This window comes from Camelus ferus, chromosome 6 (assembly GCF_009834535.1).
Source record: "Camelus ferus isolate YT-003-E chromosome 6, BCGSAC_Cfer_1.0, whole genome shotgun sequence".
Classification (NCBI taxonomy): domain Eukaryota; kingdom Metazoa; phylum Chordata; class Mammalia; order Artiodactyla; family Camelidae; genus Camelus; species Camelus ferus.
Genome location: NC_045701.1, coordinates 49,011,332 through 49,018,260, shown reverse-complemented (window position 1 = coordinate 49,018,260; position 6,929 = coordinate 49,011,332). Strand labels below are relative to the sequence as shown.

The 6,929-nt window shown below is 35.1% G+C and overlaps 1 non-coding gene across 1 annotated transcript; it reads right to left on the bottom strand.

Moving 5' to 3' along the window:
- Positions 1 to 6,618: 6,618 nt before the first annotated feature.
- On the bottom strand, positions 6,619 to 6,690 carry TRNAD-AUC. The gene has a single exon. It is a non-coding gene; the product is annotated as a tRNA-Asp (tRNA).
- Between the last annotated feature and the right edge of the window lie 239 nt (positions 6,691 to 6,929).

Genomic DNA, 6,929 nt, shown 5'->3' with positions numbered 1-6,929 from the left:
AGGGAGAGATAATGGGAGGCTTTAAATGAGCCGTAAAGCCAGTCTATTGACTAAAACTAATTACTTTGCACTAGTGGTTGACTATGATAACAGAGTACTCGTTTAGTACACCGTAGAAAATTAGAATTATGTGATTATGCCTTCCATGTAGGTAAAAACCTAACCATTGTTTTTCTATTAAAAAAAAAAATTGATACCTACTTTGCCATCGTGGATTGAACAGTAACTCAGCCCCGTGCTAACCAGAACTGTTAAATAGCTCACTGTGCCAGTGCTCGAGGAAACTGCATGAGGTTTTTAAAATGCAATTTGGTTAAATCTGAGAAGGGAATGAAAGTAAAGCATTGGAATACTACCATACATGTACGTGGTTTCTCTTACTGCAGAGAGGATGAAACCTTGCATTTTGAGAAGAAACAAAATCTTTGGCCAACATCTCATGAAATATCTTTTATTTAATATTGGGTGACAAAGGGGTTTATTATAAATTTGAGGGCCTATGTAATTCTGATATGTAACCATGTAATTCTTTGGGCACAGATTTTTTCTTCATAATCATTACTATGAGACTCTGAAAGCAAATGTACTACCATGCATTTGCAAGTGCCAAATTATTAAGTGCATTAATGATTTTAGGCTATTGGAGTTCCACTTAATGCACTGAAGTAGCAATTTACTAAATGGACTCAAGTGGCCAGAAAGATCTAATGCACCCCACAAAGATAAGCACTCAGTCACTTCATTTCCATCTGGATCTCATCTGTATATTCAAGGAGAACGGAATTCTGGGAGTTAAAAATGATAATTGTGAAACAAAAAGACAAAAATACACCATTACATAAGCAATTCGGGAGTTACTTTTTTTTGAGAAGTCAGAAATTTTAAAAGGCCTATTTTGAGAATATTAAATTCATTAAGTTTGATGTGACAAATTGTAGTCCACAAAGTGAGGCTTTTTAGAATAATAAAGATCCAAAGTAAGAACGATCTTGATAAACAGAGGAATGTGATGTTCCTCAACAGAAAAGGGAAAATAAACCACTGCTGAGCAGAGAGCTGAACATTCAAGGTCATTCAGTTAACAAGCAAGAGATACACTTGACCTTCCTTATAAACCTAATGTTACCTTCTGTAAAGATGTGCACAAGAGTATAAATATACTATATGTATTGAATATTTAAAGATACTTTGATTAATGTGGTTTGTTGTAATTTCATATTTCCATCCAGGCTTCAAAGTGCACCACATACAATCTCCCCTGAGTTTGCCTTTCTAACTGAAAATAAGTTTACCTTAAGAATTATTGATACAGAATCTTGCAGCTAGCTATCATTATGCAAATCTATTTTGAAATGTGGTTATAATTGATGAATATCAATGAATACATTTAATAATCAAGTCTCTTGCATGAATATTCCTCAGTTATAGTTTTATAAGTTCATCAAATATTAAGTGAGATCCAAAATTCTTTTGAAGTAGATTCTATAAATACTTTATTTCATAGTCTAGGAAATTTCCTTATGTTTTTGCTATCCACGGTTGATCACAGGAAATAAAGACCCACATAGGATATTTCAGGTAGTGAAGAGTAAGATTAAGGGTCTAAGAGACCCTGAATGTCACATACATTTAAGAGGAAATTTTATGTGTCTAGAGATTAGAATTCTTTCTAGATCCAAGACTTTGCTAAGCACCTGAGTGCAGGACTGCAAGGATGTGTGTGGTAGTGCTCTCCGTTTACAGTAGCTCAGTGGTTCTCTGTGTGTCTGTCTTTATCTGGATATCTGTGACTGTAGCATTTCCTCTAGACCACTGAACATGATTGGGACATCACTTTGATTACATTTTACAACAGCACTATATCCTGGTAGAAGCTATCTTCTACTCTTTGAACCACCTCAGATTATATTTGATAATGTTATCAAACCAACTTCTTTAGAGAGGACTGCAGAGTGTGCTAAACAATGGAGAACCGGCAGTGGAAACTGCTCCCAACTTGAGCCTTGAACAACACGGGGGTTAGCAGCACTGAATCCCTGTGTAGTCAAAAATCCACACATAACTTTTGATTCTACCAAACTGTCAGTACAAATAACTTACTTACCAATAAATAGTCAATTCACACATATCTTATGTGTTATATGTATCATATACTGTATGCTTACAATAAACCAAGCTAGAAAAAAGAAAATACTAAGAAAATCACAAGGAAGAGAAAACACATTTACAGTACTGCAGTGTATCATTACTGCAAGTTTACATTGTTGGCTTACAAGATGAATTGTCTGTCTGTCAGTACCTGCATAAATACTGTCTTATGTGATACAAAGCACTATGGATGCTATACATATTACTAACACTAGACATCAAAAGTGAAAAGATAATGTGAAAAGAAATTCATACTTATTTACAATATAACAACTCATGCATGATAACAAAGCAGCAGCCCTATGATTGCTCTATGGTAGCCTAGCCTGGACACTAGCGAATAAACTGTTATACATTTTTGTGGTATACAGTATTACAGCTGTATTCATAAGAAAGTATTAGAAACCCTGTTATACGTTTAAAAAAAGCCACTTACCTATGATAGACTGTTACTAATAACACAACTATGTAAACAGATAAAAATAACCACTCTTATAGAGCTTATATTCCAGTGGAAGTAGAACTACAAGCATCATCACTACTACCACAAACAAGGAATATAACCACAACTAAATAAATAAACTCTGTTAAATGTTGAACGGTGACAGTGCTATGGAAGAAAATTCAGCAGGGGAGAATGCAGTGTTGGGATTGTACCAGGCTGTGATATTATTTGGCCTTAATAGGTTTGAGACAAATGTCAAAAGACCCTGATTTTAGTTCTGGTTTGTTATCAGTCATGTTACCTTAAACAGGTTAGTCATAAAGTTCCTGTGCTACAGTTCTCCAGTTATGAGAGAGATAAAGGCATACTGTATGGTAATGTAATTCTTTGAAAGCAATATAAAACAGTAAGAAAAATAACACATTATTAATTTTATATTAAACATCAATCACATTATGCCTATGTAAGGAGAGGCTAGCCACAAGTCTTGCACAGGATGTCCTACCCAATGAATGTTTAGGTGATGATGATGATGATGACATAAAACATCTCATGCAGCTCTTGCCGTACAGTTATTAGATTTTCACACAAAGACACACACAATGGACAAGTTTATTAACTGCATACATCATGATGATTATTTAGCATTCATTAAGTGGAAGTAAGTTATCATAAAAGTCTTCACCCTCGTCATCTTCACGTTGAGCAGGCTGAGGAGGAGCTGGAAGAGGCGGGGCGGTCCTGCTTTTTGAAGGGTGGCAGCGGCAGAAGAGGTGCAGGAGGCAGAGGAGAGGCAGGAAAGGCAGCCACATGCGGTGTAACTTTACAGAAATACTTTGTAATTTCTGTCTGACGTTTTGCTTTTTCATTTTTCTAAAAATACTTCTATACCTTACAAACCCTTCCACCTTTTACTTTCGTGTCAGTGCCCATATCATAGAAAGTCCATGTTGTAAAAGAAGTCTAAGTGATCTTGAACAATCATAATCTCTCTGCTAGAGTGTCCAGGACCAATTTGGTTTGTTGGCACAGCTTCCTCTACGTCTTCCTCCTTATTGTCTAGCACTGATTTGGAAGCACTCGTCTTCTGTTAATTCCTCTCATGTGGTGTCTGTTGACTCTTGAATTTCTCCAAGATCGATATCTTGAAACCCTTTACCCGCCACCTTTTTTTTGCCACATCCATAATCTCTCATGGTTTTCTTGATTGGATCTGTTGTAAATCCTGTAAGGTCATGCACGTCTGAACACAGTTTTCTCCAGTAGGAATCTGTTGTTCTGGGCTCGATGGCTTTCATGAATTTTTCTGTAACAACAATGACATTTTCCATGGTGCCAGATTTCCATAATATTCTTTCTAAAGGGGTTCTCTTCCATAGTGTTGACAATCCTTTCAATATAGAACCACGTGTAATGAGATTGACAGGTCCTTTATAACCCCCTGACCTAGAGGTTGAATTAGAGATGTGTTTGGGGGCAAGTAGATCACTTCAACACATTCAGGGGGTTCTGGGTGGCCAGGGGCGTTATTAATATCAAAAGAACTTTAAAATGCAATCACTTACTGGCAAGGTACTTCCAGATTTCAGGGACAAAACATTGATGGAACTAACTCAGAAAAGCATTCTTGTTGTCCAAAAGATTGGCAGTTAGTGTTTATCTTCTCCTTTTAAGTCTCAGGGGTTAACAAACAGCTTTATAGATAGGGCAGTCCTGCTCACAAACCCACCTGCATTTGCACAAAACAGTAGAGTTAGCCTATTCCATCCTGCCTTAAATCCTGGTGCTTGCTTCTCTTCCTTTGTGGCATTTGCTTCCAGAATAGGGCACCTTCATCTGCATTAAAAACCTGTTCAGGCAGATATTCTTTCCCCTCAATGATTTTCTTAATGGCATCTGGGAACTCACCTGCTGCCTCTTAGCAGAAGCTGCTTCTCCTATTATCTTGACTTTCTTTAAAGCCAAACCTCTTTCTAAAATTATCAAACCATCCTCTGTTTGTGTTAAAATCTACAACTTTAGGTCCTTCACCTTCCTAATTATCTTGGGTAAAGTAACTATGAGAAAACAACACTGGGATACCATCTAGATAAAATTCAATTCATGTTAGCAAACATCTAGTAAGCACTAACTACATGGAAAATATTGTCGGTCTTTTCTTTGTCCGAGACATCAGAAATCAGGATAGTTTCAAATGGGTCAGTTTTGTGCTCCAGTCATATATGAACTTAGAGGTGTTTTTTTTCCAAGTTATAAGCAGTTTTATTGCTAAAGGTCCCCATTTGTAGAGATTCTAAGACCTTCATGGTCACCCCACAAGTCGCTTCCTTATGAAGCCGGCATCAGGAAAAGAAATTTCACTCACTCCTGCATGTGAGCAACTTTTTCAGTCCCAAAGAACACCACATCTATTAAAGTCTCACTTTCAAATTCATCATGAATAAAAAAAAAGAATTATTAAGTCAAAATGCTATGTATTATAAAAGAGAGTTCCCTTTAAAACAGTCATGAGTTAAAAGTCAAAATTTGTATAAGGTTGACTATCAAACACCTTGAGGACCACGCCCTGTTATGAATGGCTTTGTTCCTATAAAATAGCTTGTATTTAAAACACTGCATGGTGGGTGCTTGATCTAAATGTCCTCATGCTTCTTTTGGTGAGTAAATTAGAAATTAGAATCAGCACAAGCACACACACACACACAAATACCCATGCTTAAAAAAACCCGCTATGCTTTATGTATACTTAATTTGTGGCCTTTCTAGGGACACATTTTAATACTCTTTGCAGAACTTTAGTCATGAGATGCTTAAAATATAACATTTATTTCAAAATCATTCTAAAGAGTAAAAGAAAACTATTTTTCCTATATCAAAAGTCAAAACATGAAATACACAGAGGAAGAAATTAAATAGATTTTTGAATTGTCCTTGTAGGGACTCTATCCCTTGAATGTAAAATTGAAAAACAAAATACATGCTGATAACTAAATTTGCAAGAAATTTTTCTTAATGATAGAAAGGGAATTAGTTTTCAGATTCTCAGATTGTGTAAATACCATTTTCTGGAATTATATGCCTACAAAGTAAGGGTAAGGCAAAAGAGGAATGAGCCCATATTCTCCTATTCTTACTGTAGTAAATTGTCTCCACGTGTAGAAACTTCTGTGATGGCCAAATGACTGGGTGACAAACCTTTTTTCAAGTGTGGCAGTTTCTCAATCTTTGCTTTTAGCAATATGGAAGAACCAATTTTGTTGGCTAGTCAACCACTAACAATAATTTAATAAGAAATGAAATTTATTAATTTTATGAGTATATTAATAAGTTGCTATGTGATACCTGACATGTAAGTCTGAAGGAGTTAAAAAACAGAAGCTGTTAAAAGCAAATCTCTCTTTTTAACGTTAATGAGTTTTCTCAGTTCTTACATCTATAAAAGTAAGTAGAATTGATGATGAGTGTTGTCTCATTTGCTCAATTATAATTTTTAAAACATAAAATCATTACTCTCAAACATAAAATGGACACCTGCCAAAGATTTTTCCAATTCATCAATTTATAAGGAACTCAGTAACAGTGTTCACGTGAGAATTTGACTTAAGATTTGTATTCTTCACCAGATAAAAGTCTTTTTCGTTGCCATGAATGGGAATTGTTTGGATTGAAATTAGTCTTCTGTAATTTTACTTTTGACCCTACAGAGTTATGAAATAGCCTAGTTAATAGGAAGCTATGCAAATCTGTGCACCACTATAGAATCAAATGATCTGTGGATTTCCACTGAAACTACACCTGGTAATCGCTTTTGCCCAATTATAAGTAGTGAGAAACTTCTCATAATGCATACTAGCAACAAGTAATATAACAACATAATGAATTATTTGGGGAAAAATAGCACAGTCTCGTTCATTTTATTAAAATATGTATTTAAAATATTACTGTATTTTTTATGTTTGGCAATTATTTTTCTTTTTTAGGGGGTGGTAAGTAGGTTTATTTATTCATTTGTTTATATTTTTTAATGGAGGTACTGGGGCTTGAACCCAGGACTTCATGTATGATAAGCATGCACTCTACCGTTGAGCTATACCCTCCCCCAGTAATTATTTTTCAAACAATTTAATATGCTTCTGTTGCTTGGATCATAATTTATTTATAACTGCAATGCTAACATAACCCAGAAAAATATTTGTGACTCCTAGAACCATACGGTCATAAGAAATACTTTTCTTTTCTAAAGTTTTATGTCAGAGATATATAATAAAATAAACAGTTAAAGATATTCAGGCATAAAAATATATTTAAATAAAGTACTCTGGAGAAATGCAATTGA